Genomic DNA, 14,991 nt, shown 5'->3' with positions numbered 1-14,991 from the left:
TTGTAGGTGCCAGTTAAGCATATTGGGTCAGATGGTCAGATCTGGGATTATTAACAACTGATGATGTTGTCATTTACATACGAGTAGGACTTTTGCATCGACGCCACTGAGTTTAGTTCTAAATGCACCTATCTAGATTAATAGTGATCACTTCTTCTAGCACATGGTTGTTTTTTTGCAAACTATAATCATTTGTCATTTTAAGTACCACGACTCAGAATTAATCATCTAGCAGTCCTGCCCTATTCTTGTTCAAATAAATTTCTCGCAATTTCAAGCTTGCTGTTTTGTCTTCTAGGACGGTTTCGATCATCCGTATTCATGGCTTGATTAGATAATTTTGAGAAAATGAAGAGAATCTTAATAGGTGGTAAGAATAGAGGAAGAAGTATCGGTAAAATATAGGGTGACAGTCTGAGAGTGGTGGGGTAAAAGTTCAACCTTGCGGTGCGGCACAATGGTGATATTAGGCGGCAATGTTCCTAATATCCTTAATGCCTAATTTCATTGTGAATGGGTTATGGTAAAGTTTTCCTTCTTTAATGTTTGGAAATTAAACAATTATAATAATTGTAATCTACTTATTTGAATAAGATAGGTATACTTACGTAAATGGTAATTTTGTGAAGACATACCTAAGTTGTGATCAAACCAGAAACTTAGGGAAACCCCTCCTCACTTGTTCATGTAGGGTTTAACGTCATTGTGGCCAAGGTTTTACGGCGGTTTTACCCTCCATTTGGTGGCAAGCTCACCCGGCTCATATTAACGTCACTCAGTCTGAGTAGAGCAAGGAAAAGCCAGTAGCACGCGATGGCCCTGATGGTCACCCGTTGCTAGATATCATTGATCTATTGGACCTGGTGCATTCAATGTGCAATGTGTGGACTCTTCCTAACTTTTCAAGTCCAAAAATGGGTCTAAGGCGAACTAGCATTTAGATCGACAGATTAGAAACTTCACCAATGCACTCTAGTTCTAGTTTCAAAGAACCAGTAGCTAGTTGATATAGGTAACTTGAATTCAATGGAACGCAGTTGCCTCTATTGAATCAGAATCTTACCTATAATAACCACCTACATTTGGCAAGCTTGCTAGATTTTTTACTGACGCGGGACTTTTAGCGCAACAGGTTTTCGTATCACCTGGTCCACGACCACGACGTATCAGAGAAAGCTTCTTGGGACAACTCAAAATTTACCTACATACATGATATTCATGCCCACTGACAAATCGAATTGATTTGTAACCTCTTAAATAAATATAGACGATGTTGGTCCATTGTCGAAGATTTGGTCATCATGAGAGTAAAAGAGTCCAAAAGAAATCAGTCTGTAGACCGATTCAATCCAGTAGTAGATCTTGGATCAAGAACCAAAGATATGGAAACTAATGGTCTTGTTTAAACTACAATAACAGTCGAGATCTAGAACACAACTGGGCAAGGATGTAAAACAAACCTGCCAGCTCTAGCTACAAATGCGAGGTTCTCTGATTCTCAAAACCAGGAGTTAATAATAACCTGTCAACATTGACGTGTCCATAGTGGCAGCCCCCTCATTCATTTAGCCAACATTATACAGCCCATTCATAATGTTCAGGGTGATACAGACGGAGCTGTTTTCCTGGTTAAAATGAAAACTGGACAATTGTCAGTGGTCAGACTCTACCATATGAACGAATATCCGTTCCAAAGTAGGTTTGGGGGAATTTACAGGCAGGCAAGGCATTCAATTTGTACAGATCAAAATTTCGGTGAAACAGTAGTGCAGCAATAATTTGAAGACAGACACTGAAACCAAATTTGTTCGGAAAGGTCTTGAACGAAAAATTTTGATCATGGAGGAAGGAAAGATAGATAGAATTAGGTAGGTATTTTAAAGTCACCCTGTAATGGGAACCAGCACTTTGTGCAGTATTAACTATAGTTCTTCATTGACGTGTCCATAGTGGCAGCCCCCTCATTCATTTAGCCAACATTATACAGCCCATTCATAATGTTCAGGGTGATACAGACGGAGTTGTTTTCCAGGTTAAAATGAAAACTGGACAATTTTCAGTGGTCAGACTCTACCATATGAACAAATATCCGTTCCAAAGTAGGTTTGGGGGAAGTTACAGGCAGGCAAGGCATTCAATTTGTACAGATCAAAATTTCGGTGAAACAGTAGTGCAGCAATAATTTGAACACAGACACTGAAACCAAATTTGTTCGGAAAGGTCTTGAACGAAAAATTTTGATCATGGAGGAAGAAAAGATAGATAGAGTTAGGTATTTTAAAGTCACCCTGTAATGGAAACCAGCACTTTGTGCAGTATTTTCTCCAAAGTAAAAAATTTCAATGTTATCAGATGAAAAGAAGCCATTAATTAGCGAGATTGGAGGGCTAATGGTATGTTATTGCGAAATTTTTGCCGGAAACTTCAAAAGGAAATGACTGAAATCCAGATTTGACCCTCGGCTTCACCCTGGGTAATTCTGAAGAAGGTGTACTTGCAATGTCACGATGCTCACATATTGGTGGAGATGTGCATTCACAGTCTTCATTGGCTCATTTAAGTCGGTCCAATTTCGTCCTACCGTCAAAAAGTCGAACGGAAACCAAGTCGTAAAGGAGGAAACTTCAAAAGGAAATGACTGAAATCCAGATTTGACCCTCGGCTTCACCCTGGGTAATTCTGAAGAAGGTGTACTTGCAATGTCACAATGCTCACATATTGGTGGAGATGTGCATTCACAATCTTTATTGGCTCATTTACGTCGGTCCAATTTCGTCCTACCGTCAAAAAGTCGAACGGAAACCCAGTCGTAAAGAAAGATGGCACATGTCACTTGTTGAGAGTTTATTTTTAGATTTATTTTTCTCGAAGCTCAAAGGACATTAATTTTTCTTAATTAAACTTTCCTTTTCAAAGTTAATGTTGAAAAGTTTTATCAGATTTTTATCAGATATCAGAAGTTTTATCAGAAAACACCTGAAGACTTTTTCAAATCTTTCGCTTGAAGTAAACTTGAAACTTTCATCTTGAAAGAATGAGAAGAAAGTCCTCTACTGGAAGTACTTGAAAATTGGACAGGGCGGAGAGTCTCCATGTCCATGTTCTCATGAAATTACTTTATCATTGTGGATATACAATCCGTGAGAGCTAAAATTAATTAATAGATTTGTGTTTGAATTCAGACGTGTGCTTTCATAGATCTTGTTGATTTATGTATCAATCTTTTGGACCACCTGTGCGTAAAATATTTGTATTTGGACATTCATATTTTCCTTTGTAGGTACTCACTAACAATGTACCTATATATGGAATTTATTACAAGCCATACAATATGAAGTGTGAAAATTGGACAGGGCGGAGAGTCTCCATGTCCATGTTCTCATGAAATTACTTTATCATTGTGGATATACAATCCGTGAGAGCTAAATTGTGTTTGAATTCAGACGTGTGCTTTCATAGATCTTGTTGATTTATGTATCAATGATGAAGCACCGAATAACTTTCGTCACAGAGAAACCGAAAATATACAGAACTCACTGATTATAGTTCACAAGGATTTTGAGATGGATATAGATAATTTTATCATTACCAAGCAATTATTTAGAAACATTTTATTACTTATTTGGAAACATTTTATTATTGTTTTCTATGATGGATCAACTCCTCAAATTCGTTGACAGAAAATTGAAGTTATTGAAGAACTAATTTGACGTATTTGTTTATATTATTTTGTACCTATTGTATTCACTGTAAGTTGTTTTCACAATGCTGATGTCACAACATTTTCACTCTCAACTAACAATGGTGCATGATTTGTCATTTGTCACCAAGAGCTGCAACACAGAACGCTTAACATGCAAATGAGCGTAGCTATCTATTGGCTACAGAGCATGCTGAACCAATTCTCAATGGACTTCTACTGAGGTAACAAGTCACTAAGGATGTGAACTTCTATATCAGATGTGTAACAATTAATATCAGGTTACATGAACTTCTTCAGAAAGCTCTAGCGTGACCCGGTTAGTTCATTTGAGTCTACTCCTGCCGAGTTGTGCACTCCAACCTCAAGTCTTTACGTGTGTGAAGCTCATATTAATTTTTTCACAATAATTAGCAATTAAAAAAACGGTTACTATGGTAATTAAGCTAGCTTTAAACCGGGCACGTTGATGCTTGCGGATGAAGTAATCTCATGAGAGGAGTTAGAAGAATGTTTCATGCCAAACGGACTAGATTGACTAGAGAAGCTTCCCATAAATTCCGACGAGATGATAGTAGGTACATACTTGGGAACCAGAAATATTGAGGATAATGATGTCAATTCCCAATCTGAACAGGTTCCAAGTTATTGGAGGTGGTGCGTTCATTGAAGGAATGAAGGTGGGGTGTTCAGCACCTCAACTACGTTGGTGATCGAAATTGGTAGCAAAAATTCGTCAATATTGGTCATCTATTTTAAACTTGATCAATGGAGCAGTTGCAAATGGGTAAAAATTATAAATAAATGGTTGATTCCTATGTAAAAAGTTGGGAAAAATCCAAATCTGAGGTCAAAACTCCGAAAAAACAACTGTAAAAGTTCGAAAATTCAATTTTTATAATGAAAAAGTTCGAAGATTTGTGACGTCAGACTTAACGCAGTTGCTATTTTTGTCCGCTAGGTAGCGCCACTATGCAAGCACGCTAGCGGCGGAGCAGAAAGAACTGCGCAGAAACGTATGCGCACAAACACATTAATGCGTTGCCTGCAAGGGAGCTTTGCTCGGGACATTTGATGTGACGTCATCGCCTACGGGAGCGTATGCCGTGACGTCAAAGTTTACGATTTACCGGTATTTTTTAAATCGATTTATCTCGGGATCTAGAAGTTGTAGGAGACAAAGAAAAATTCCGTTGGTCCTCATTTTTCCCGCTCTATGACTTTTAAACATCACCCAAGTAAGCGCAACTGATCTATTCTAACGTGTTTGGTGCGATAACCACAAGAACAAGTCGGCTTAGTAAGATACTACCCGGTACCCGGTCTAAGTATCCGGTAACAATATCAACTCAATCGATAAGACATCCACCCAATCACCACGAGACAATTTGAGAAACTGAGGGAACTTTTTTCTCTTTGTGAAAGAAAGAAAGTCAAAATGTTTCAATATTTGAGTTTTTTTTATAATTCACGCTTCACTTGGTTTCATATTAGAATGTGTATGTGTATTGGAAACTTCTTCTTTCGTTCTCTTTTTTTGTGTAGTAGCGTGCTTCTTTTATATCGGCACTATCGGCACATTGGTAGTACTAGAATCGAGATAAAATGTTGAGGGTTGAGGGCAGGTAGCATTTACCAATTCCTTTCTTCTAAGGATCGTCCTTTATAAGGGACAAATTGCGTACTATGGCTTTCTGATGTGATTGTGTGTAGATCTTCCTTCTTTCTTTGCTTTCTGGACGATAAGCTGTTACCTCTATCAAACCTCCTTAAAAAAACTGTGAATCAAAGCTTCTGCATTGACTTTGACATTATAATTACCTACATATTATTTATTTACATGGGTTTATCATTTCCACGTCAATCTCTTTTCACAAAAGAACAGTACTGTTCTTTTCTTGGAGAGGCAGGAAAACAATAACAAAGAACATAGTTTATCATTTCCACGTCAATCTCTTTTCACAAAAGAACAGTACTGTTCTTTTCTTGGAGAGGCAGGAAAACAATAACAAAGAACATACAAATAATTATCAACGTGTCAAACCTATTAGAACATACAAATAATTATCAACGTGTCAAACCTATTAGGCAATAGGCAACAAATAGTAATTCTTTGATCGTATCGTAGGAATATGCAAAAGAGGAGAGTTATTACGAGCAATGAAGAATTACGAAGATATTGTATAAACGCATACGAGTGTCATAATCAGAAATGAGGTCCCTTCTTAGTTCATGGGGGGTGCTTCGTTATTGAACAAGGAGTATCAGATGTTTCTTCCATACCCGTGGTGTAGAAAACGGAAGTTATTGCACTTTGAGAAAATGAAGAGAATCTTAATAGGTGGTAAGAATAGAGGAAGAAGTATCGGTAAAATATAGGGTGACAGTCTGAGAGTGGTGGAGTAAAAGTTCAACCTTGCGGTGCGGCACAATGGTGATATTTGGCGGCAATGTTCCTAATATCCTTAATGCCTAATTTCATTGTGAATGGAATGTAAACAATTATAATAATTGTGGTCTACTTATTTGAATAAGATAGGTATACTTACGTAAATGGTAATTTTGTGAAGACATACCTAAGTTGTGATCTGATCAAACCAGAAACTTAGGGAAACCCCTCCTCACTTGTTCATGTAGGGTTTAACGTCATTGTGGCCAAGGTTTTATGGCGGTTTTACCCTCCATTTGGCGGCAAGCTCACCCGGCTCATATTAACGTCACTCAGTCTGAGTAGAGCAAGGAAAAGCCAGTAGTACGCGATGGCCCAGATGGTCACCCGTTGCTAGATATCATTGATGTATTGGACCTGGTGCATTCAATGTGCAATGTGTGGACTCTTCCTAACTTTTCAAGTCCAAAAATAGGTCTAAGAATAAACAAGACCCAAGTAGTACCCAGTAGAAAAATTAATGTAAGTACAACAGACATTACTAAGAAAACACACCACATTAAAAGTTCAGAACGCTTACTCCCCGAGCCAATATGTTTAACGACAAAATAATAATTAATAAGCAGCAATAATGAGAATTGAATAATAATTATCCATGCATAGCGAAATATGTTACAATAATAAATAGGTAAGTCGCTCACTAAGAAAACACACCACATTAAAAGTTCAGAACGCTTACTCCCCGAGCCAATATGTTTAACGACAAAATAATAATTAATAAGCAGCATAAGAATTGAATAATAATTATCCATGCATAGCGAAATATGTTACAATAATAAATAGGTAAGTCGCTTAATAAGAAAAGACGCCAGCGGAATGAATAGGTGCACTCAAGGGTAAAACGCGTCTTGTACGCGGTATTGATGATGTCCGCATGACATCTTGGTGGGTAAACCCTCCAGCTGAAGTGATCTTGTTAACCAACAGCACCAACAGCGTTACAAAATATGCTTATGATTGTTACCAAGGAAAAAACAAGATACAAATGTAACAATAATAACTCTGTGGGTACAATACCTTTAGTTTTCTTTTCAGTATTTTCTGATGATGCGAACAAAATCATTGAAGTGTTCGTAAAGAAAATGGCTCGAAACTCTCGAAAGACTTTTTTATGTCCTTGACTTGGAAAGTTCTTGGAGGATCTCTTGGGAAACTAAGAAGAATGGGCTTTTAATGGGCCTCATGTGGATAGTTTTGACAGTTATGATCTCCCGCATTTAGCCAATGAGACATCTTCTGTTCTCTGTTCTTAAACCGTTGATTAATATATCTGTATACCAGTGTCCTACCAATCCTACCTATCTTTCATCAGTAGGTAAGTTATCAATACCTTTTCGCATGTTTGAAAAGAGTACCTTTAGGAAATTATTCAATGTCGGATTTGATTGAACTAATGATTCGAACCTATGAAGTATCTTCATTGCGATTTGCGTTGGTACCTTGGAATTTCATTACAAAAACACCAAGAAACTCCAAAGAAACAGATTTAATGTTGGTTTCTTCACATTAATGGCTCCCTACATCCTTCATCTTGATGGTAGACAAAATGAAAGTCACCGTAATCAGTTTCTCCAGATAATGTAGTGTTTGTTTTCGTATGAAACTGTTTGATATCTTTTGTATCTGTAGCATACACTGTTTCTAGTTTGATAAACTACACGATGATTGTCGAGATTTGACGAGCACCAGAGGTAATCGTGGGAACTTGGTTTGTCCGAAAAGGGATGACAAGTCAATATGTCTTGGGTTAGGAAAGGTCAACTGGAAATTCGTGGAGAAGATTTTACGGATCAGTATATCATCAATAGGGTATGTCGCTTATGAGGTCGGTATATCACCAACTACTAACAATAGTAAGTAGTTCATGTTGCCAGATTTTAGGTTGACAGACCTCATGCTCTCTCAAAGGTCACGTAGGGATATCACGGTCAATGCCTATCAAAAGAGCCTCTTTGTCTTAGCACATATTGTAGGTATTTTATGCTTGCTCTGAGTTGCTTGATAACACCAACTAACGAAGTTATCATATTCTTGTTGGCAAGTGTGCCTTTAGCCAGACCTTCTCTGGGACTTGGACACTTAGACAATATGTTCCGGTCTTAACCTCCGTTAGAATTACAATATGTGCACAAGTATAACAGATACGAAGGTATTGTAGATAGTGCTCTCAGTACTCCATCTACTTTACACATAATTACCATAGTATCTGTTCTATCCCATGCACTATGCACACGTAGAGCTTGCTCTTGAAATTAGTTCCACTGATACTACGGTTTATTAAAATAGTTGTATTGGTGGTGCAGTGGAAATAATTTCACCACAGAGAGGTCTGAGGTCTGGTGTAGCTAACAAGAAACCTTTTTCTTTCTCATCATCTGATTCTAGTGTAGAATCATCTAGATATTTTATTGATGAATTGATGAAGCACCGAATAACTTTCGTCACAGAGAAACCGAAAATATACAGAACTCACTGATTATAGTTCACAAGGATTTTGAGATGGATTTAGATAATTTCATCATTACCAAGCAATTATTTAGAAACATTTTATTACTTATTTGGAAACATTTAATTATTGTTTTCTATGATGGATCAACTCCTCAATTCGTTGACAGGAAATTGAAGTTATTGAAGAACTAATTTGACGTATTTGTTTATATTTGTAACTATTGTATTCACTGTAAGTTGTTTTCACAATGCTGATGTCACAACATTTTCACTCTCAACTAACAATGGTGCATGAGTTGTCATTTGTCACCAAGAGCTGCAACACAAAACGCTTCACATGCAAATGAGCGTAGCTATCTATTGGCTACAGAGCATGCTGAACCAATTCTCAATGGACTTCTACTGAGGTAACAAGTCACTAAGGATGTGAACTTCTATGTCAGATGTGTAACAATTAATATCAGGTTACAGGAACTTCTTCAGAAAGCTCTAGCGTGACCCGATTAGTTCATTTGTTTTTTATTGGATTTCATAAAAGAAAGATATTGTTGGGTTGAAATTTGTAAGACTCTGGTTTATTTATCTAGGGGCAGTTGAATGTTTCGAATAATATTAAATTGGTCGTTGTACATATATTCTCTAATCGAAGGCATTTTGTATTTCCCAGATATTTTTTTCTTTCTCTGAACAGTGATGTACATATAAGTATTCAGATAAATGATGAACAGATTTAACAATGAACAGCTTTTAATAATAAAAGAAAGTTCACGAGAATTCGGGAGGAAAGATATCCAACCCATATGGGACCCAGAGCCCATTTCTTTCTTACATAAGAATAATAACAGTGCTTTCTTTATATTCTTCAAATGAGACTAACAAGTTAAAGTACACCAGCAATACGCTCTACTATTATTGTAATCAAACTCCAAATTATTGACTATATAAACAATCTGGATGGGATGCCTCAATTGTGATACGAACCCGCAAGCACATGATTACCAGCCGAGCGTCTTGATCACGACAAGCAGTTTTCGTTTATCAGTTATCAAGCTCTCGTAATGGAGTTCTATTTCCATTCTGGATTCATATGAACTTGTGGAATGTCAAAAAATATATATACATATACCTAAGTCAAAGATACTAGTACTACTAGTAGGTACTTCTTCAAATTGAATGGAGGAGTTGCAAATGGGTAAAAATTATAAATAAATGGTCGGTTCCTATGTAAAAAGTTGGGAAAAATCCAAATCTGAGGTCAAAACTCCGAAATAATAACTGTAAAAGGTCGAAAATTCAATTTTTATAATGAAAAAGTTCAAAGATTTGTGACGTCAGACTTAACGCAGTTGCTATTTTTGTCCGCTAGGTAGCGCCACTATGCAAGCACGCTAGCGGCGGAGCAGAAAGAACTGCGCAGAAACGTATGCGCACAAACACATTAATGCGTTGCCTGCAAGGGAGCTTTGCTCGGGACATTTGATGTGACGTCATCGCCTACGGGAGCGTATGCCGTGACGTCAAAGTTTACGATTTACCGGTATTTTTTAAATCGATTTATCTCGGGATCTAGAAGTTGTAGGAGACAAAGAAAAATTCCGTTGGTCCTCATTTTTCCCGCTCTATGACTTTTAAACATCACCCAAGTAAGCGCAACTGATCTATTCTAACGTGTTTGGTGCGATAACCACAAGAACAAGTCGGCTTAGTAAGATACTACCCGGTACCCGGTCTAAGTATCCGGTAACAATATCAACTCAATCGATAAGACATCCACCCAATTCCACCGCGATGCAACCTGCATGATAAAATTTGCATTACGCTAACTGCATTCCACCTTACCCTCTCAATATGACTGAGGAAATTGCTAATTTCAAACTGCACGCTAAAAGTTATTATGCATAGGTAATATCTGTAATATTTTCATAGTTTTTATAATAATTGTATTGCTAAATATAAAAGAAGATCTAATGATGAAGAACGACTTCCTAGCAAGTCTAGACTATGATCGACACATATACGTGCAGACGAGTGTGATGCTAATCTAAATGAAACAGGAGAGGAACACGTTCTTCAATATTAATTCGTTACTGAAACACTCTGGATTGGTGAAGAAACTGATAAAGTATGGATGGAATCGATAGATAGTAGTAATGTTATCAAAAAGTATCTATATTTAGCTACTATTGTCAATTCATAATGTTAAACCATAAAAGAAAAGTCAGGAGTTGAAAGCTCAAGCTTAAGGTAATACCTACAGCAGTTGGCAATTTACGGGATAATCTAGAAAAGTAGATAGCTTGTAAATAACTTAGTATTATGATTCGGTATTTATGTCCAACAGAAAACTGATAATTTTTTTCTCATTTTCAACCTACTGATTTTCCATGATTAGTGTTCCGTCTAGAACTCTAGATTCTACTCCACGGCAGCTAATAAAGACTCTGAGGAGTGAGGAGGTATCACAAGCTGGTAACGAACGTTATCTAATCTCCTTTCGACTTGTTTATTGTTGTTTTCATTACTGAAATGATACTTATTAGGATGGAAGCCAAGAAAACAATACAGACCGTAGGGAAAGAACTTGATGAAGACATTTTGAACCTCGGCAATGGTGTGGGAGGAACAGCACTGGGGGATAGCGGACAACTCACCAGATCAGCACATAGACAAACTTGGAACAATGTGCGGACAGTGTGAACATATTCCGGTAGAAGCAAGAGCTTAGATACCTACTTCAGAAGAAGAATATGAAATTCGAGAGTATTGTTGACATTAGATGTGCAGTGAACATTTTATAAAGAAACTTGGATACAGAAAATGCCCTCTTGGAAAAGTCTGAAAGATCTAGTTAGCAGAAATACTCATAAGATCATTTGTGGAACTAGACAAAAGTAACAACCTCTTATTAGATTTTATACCTTGTACCTGTCCTATAGCAAGTGAAGTGTATTTCGATTACTGTTCAGAAAGTTATCGTCTTTACATCATTTTTATGATTTTTGATAGGTATACTCTGATATCTCTGATCCAACATTCTTTGATCTTACGTTGTGTCAATGATTGAATAATAATGATGCCATCAGTGGCGCCTTTTCGACAGGAAAGTTTAAAAGAGATTTCACCTCAACAGAACTTCGCCAAAGACCCTTTGTTTGCGGGGAATAGCTTCTCGAGCTGAATAACCACAGACAATCTTTGGAACGGGAAAGATTTCATTTGCCCATCCCCCTTCTTTTAAACCAAATGATTCTTGAGGTCAGTCCTTGAAGTTGACCATACATGAAATGTTCCTTCAAGAAATTCAAGAGAATAACTTGACATTGCATGAAGTAAAAACATACGAGTATGAGGGAGTTACAGTTGTGGCACGGTTACCTACATTAGCTCAGATTTCCGAAGCGACGGATACCGCAGAAGGATAGTCGTGCGATTTTGTAAGATTAAATTTCTAATAAAATAAAAGATCCTATAATCATATAAAGTCTTTAGAAGTCTAATGAAATGTTAATAAATAATTAGCTAACCTCAAATAATATGAGCTAACAATAAATCAGAACACAAACAAGTATTCTATCAGTTGATATTGTACAGAACACAAGTCGATCAGTTCTAATAATAAATACAATACCCACTAAAACAAAACAGAAGCCCTCTCTACTACAAAAACCACGATAGAACCAATTTACGACTTCAATATTGTACAAATGCATTTACGATTACAAATTCTTTATTATAACAGAAATGAGGAAATATACCTACACATAACAAGGTATTCAACAGACATTCAATATTATTTTAGGTGTCTAAAGTAAAATAATATCATTATAATAGAAACATGTTGTCACCTATAGGTATTACATATTTATAAGGTGGGGGTGGAAGTAGGTAACCAAGTTGTAACAAAATTTTGTAAATCACCCAACAAAATGACATACGCGCTATTTAAAGGAGGTGCCTTGTATTTATCTCGTGTAATCCATGAGATAATAGCATTAGATTATTATTAGGCACTACAAGTAAAATAGCAATATCATAATGGCCATACGTACTAATAGTAATGAGATATTTTATTGAGAATAGTCTACCAGTCAATACCATATTAGGCGTTTTTTCTTCAGTCAAGTTTAAATGGTTGTTACCTACAGAAGTACAAATCAATAGAAAAATATTACCTACTTTCATGAATCAATACCAACTCGGAATTGACTAACTTCTTCGCTGTTTATCTATTCTTCTGCGATATCAATTCTATTCTTTCTTTTACTGTTATGTTTTCGAAATTCCTAATAGTAGGTACATACAATGGCACCAATATTAACCCATCTGCTCACATACCTAATGTAATACATAGATAGGTACCTGGTACCTATAGGTCTAGAACAGTCCATGTTTACTTCTGTGAAACATTCTCCTGATGAGTACATATTTGAGTAGATAGATATAGGTATACATTTTGGTATTGGTATAAGTAGGGCCATGGGCTTTAATAAACGCCCTTGATCACTGCTACCTAATACTTGTAGATGGAACAAGTATATCAAAAACTAGGTATGTTTACTTTTTCAAAGACAAAAGAAATCAGTCTCAAAATGACCGTTCCCGTCGGCATATAAACCAGGCACTCTGGTCAAGAGATAGTGCTCTTTACGGCAAAACAACATAAGGCAACATGCTTAAAAAAATTTACATTGGTTTGATTATGCTCTTAGATCATGCAACAATTCGGCTGAAAGCAAGCTTCATTTTGCCTCAGTGCAATAGCTTCTTAAAAGTGAATCACAAATCCGGCATTCAATGGGTTGAAATTTTAATTAACAAAATTGAATTCTTCTTTGGGGACTTGGAGGGGTGCCTCCACTAACATTGGCAGCTTCTACTTCAACTCATCACTCAGTTCAATGGGCAAAGTACTTTGGAAATTGTTCATTATACAAAAACAATGCACCTCTCGACGCGTGTGTTGACCTCAGAATACGCTTAGTTGGTGATGTGCCGGCTTAGGCTCTGGTGTTTAGCCCTGGATAGGCGGAGAAGTTGCAGGCGAACTCATCTTGGAATCATCTAAGGTTCCAAGTTGAAAGTCGTTGCTAGATTTGTTCACAAAATACTAAAGGGATAGGCTCATAGGAATTACCTTTTGTGTCAACGGCACTTTTTTCCTTTTAGAACATACGAGTCCAGAGTTTCTATTAGGATACCAGAATTCAACAAAATAGATAGTCCACAGAACTTATTATATGGTAGCTGGAACTGTAAGTTGTAAAGCATTTGGAATTGTTGGGATAAAAAAAAAATCTGTGTGAACATCACACGACTTTCCTTATCCTATTGAATGATGCTTATTTGAGTATTATTTTACCCTAACTTTTACCATATCTCTAACCGTCAGTATAGCTGAAAACCGCCAAAAAACGGTCGAAATCCGTCCAAAAGCGGTCAAAATACCGCCAAGCGCAGCAGCTATCCGAGATATTTTGTTTACAGACAGACACACACACGGACCAATGGCTGAAACTTTGGATTTAGGCTCTAGGGACATCAAAACGTGTTTTGGCATTAAAAACTGACCATCGAAAATTTGACCCGATTACATTACTTTCCTTCCTATAGGATAAGGAAAGTAAAAGAGGTATACCTACGTACTTTATGGTACTAACTTTCAAGAGAAATAGGGTGGACGAAAAGTTGGAGAAAAGTTCAGTAACTGTTAATATGTACTAAGAAACTAAAGAAGCTCTATTTACTCTATCCTAGGGCATTATCCACTATCTTACGAGAAACACTAATGTGTTCTAAGTTCCAACACAAGAAAATTTACAGCTTAAGAAAAGAAACAAAAATGTGAAGATTTTTAAAAAGGTTTAACATAAATCAATCTTACACGAACCCTGTTCACCAACCCTGACAGGAAAAAATATAAAAGATGGAAAAATGTAGACAAGCAGGCTGTTGACGGAATATTGAAGAAAAAGAAGTGAGAAAAAAATCAGCAATAACTAAGAGAAGATACTCATTTGTTACCTGGTCACTGACAGCTTGTCACTAATATCAACTCAGTGATAAATGATTTCAACCACAGAACATGCAAATTTCCTACTGAAAGATACCTACTTCTGGCCCAACTTGGATGTTTTGATGAGAATTTTTTCCTCAATGGTGTGGATCTTACCTGAAACAAAAGAAGCACATAATAAATCAATATCAATATTACGTTCACTAAAAGATTATAGAGTCAGATCTCATGGCCTATTAGTCAGTTCACTAGCCTTGCAAGTTGAGATAGTCGAGCTACTCATAGGTACATTCCTGTCGCCAAAGACGAAATATGCAGTGAAATGAGACCCATAGCCGTGAGCCATAGGGTGTCACACATAGCCGTGAGCCATAGGGTGTC

Source organism: Diaphorina citri, unplaced genomic scaffold (genome assembly GCF_000475195.1).
Source record: "Diaphorina citri unplaced genomic scaffold, Diaci psyllid genome assembly version 1.1 scaffold166, whole genome shotgun sequence".
Taxonomy (NCBI): Eukaryota; Metazoa; Arthropoda; class Insecta; order Hemiptera; family Psyllidae; genus Diaphorina; species Diaphorina citri.
The sequence above is the reverse complement of the archived record's forward strand: the minus strand, read 5'-3'. Positions refer to the sequence as shown.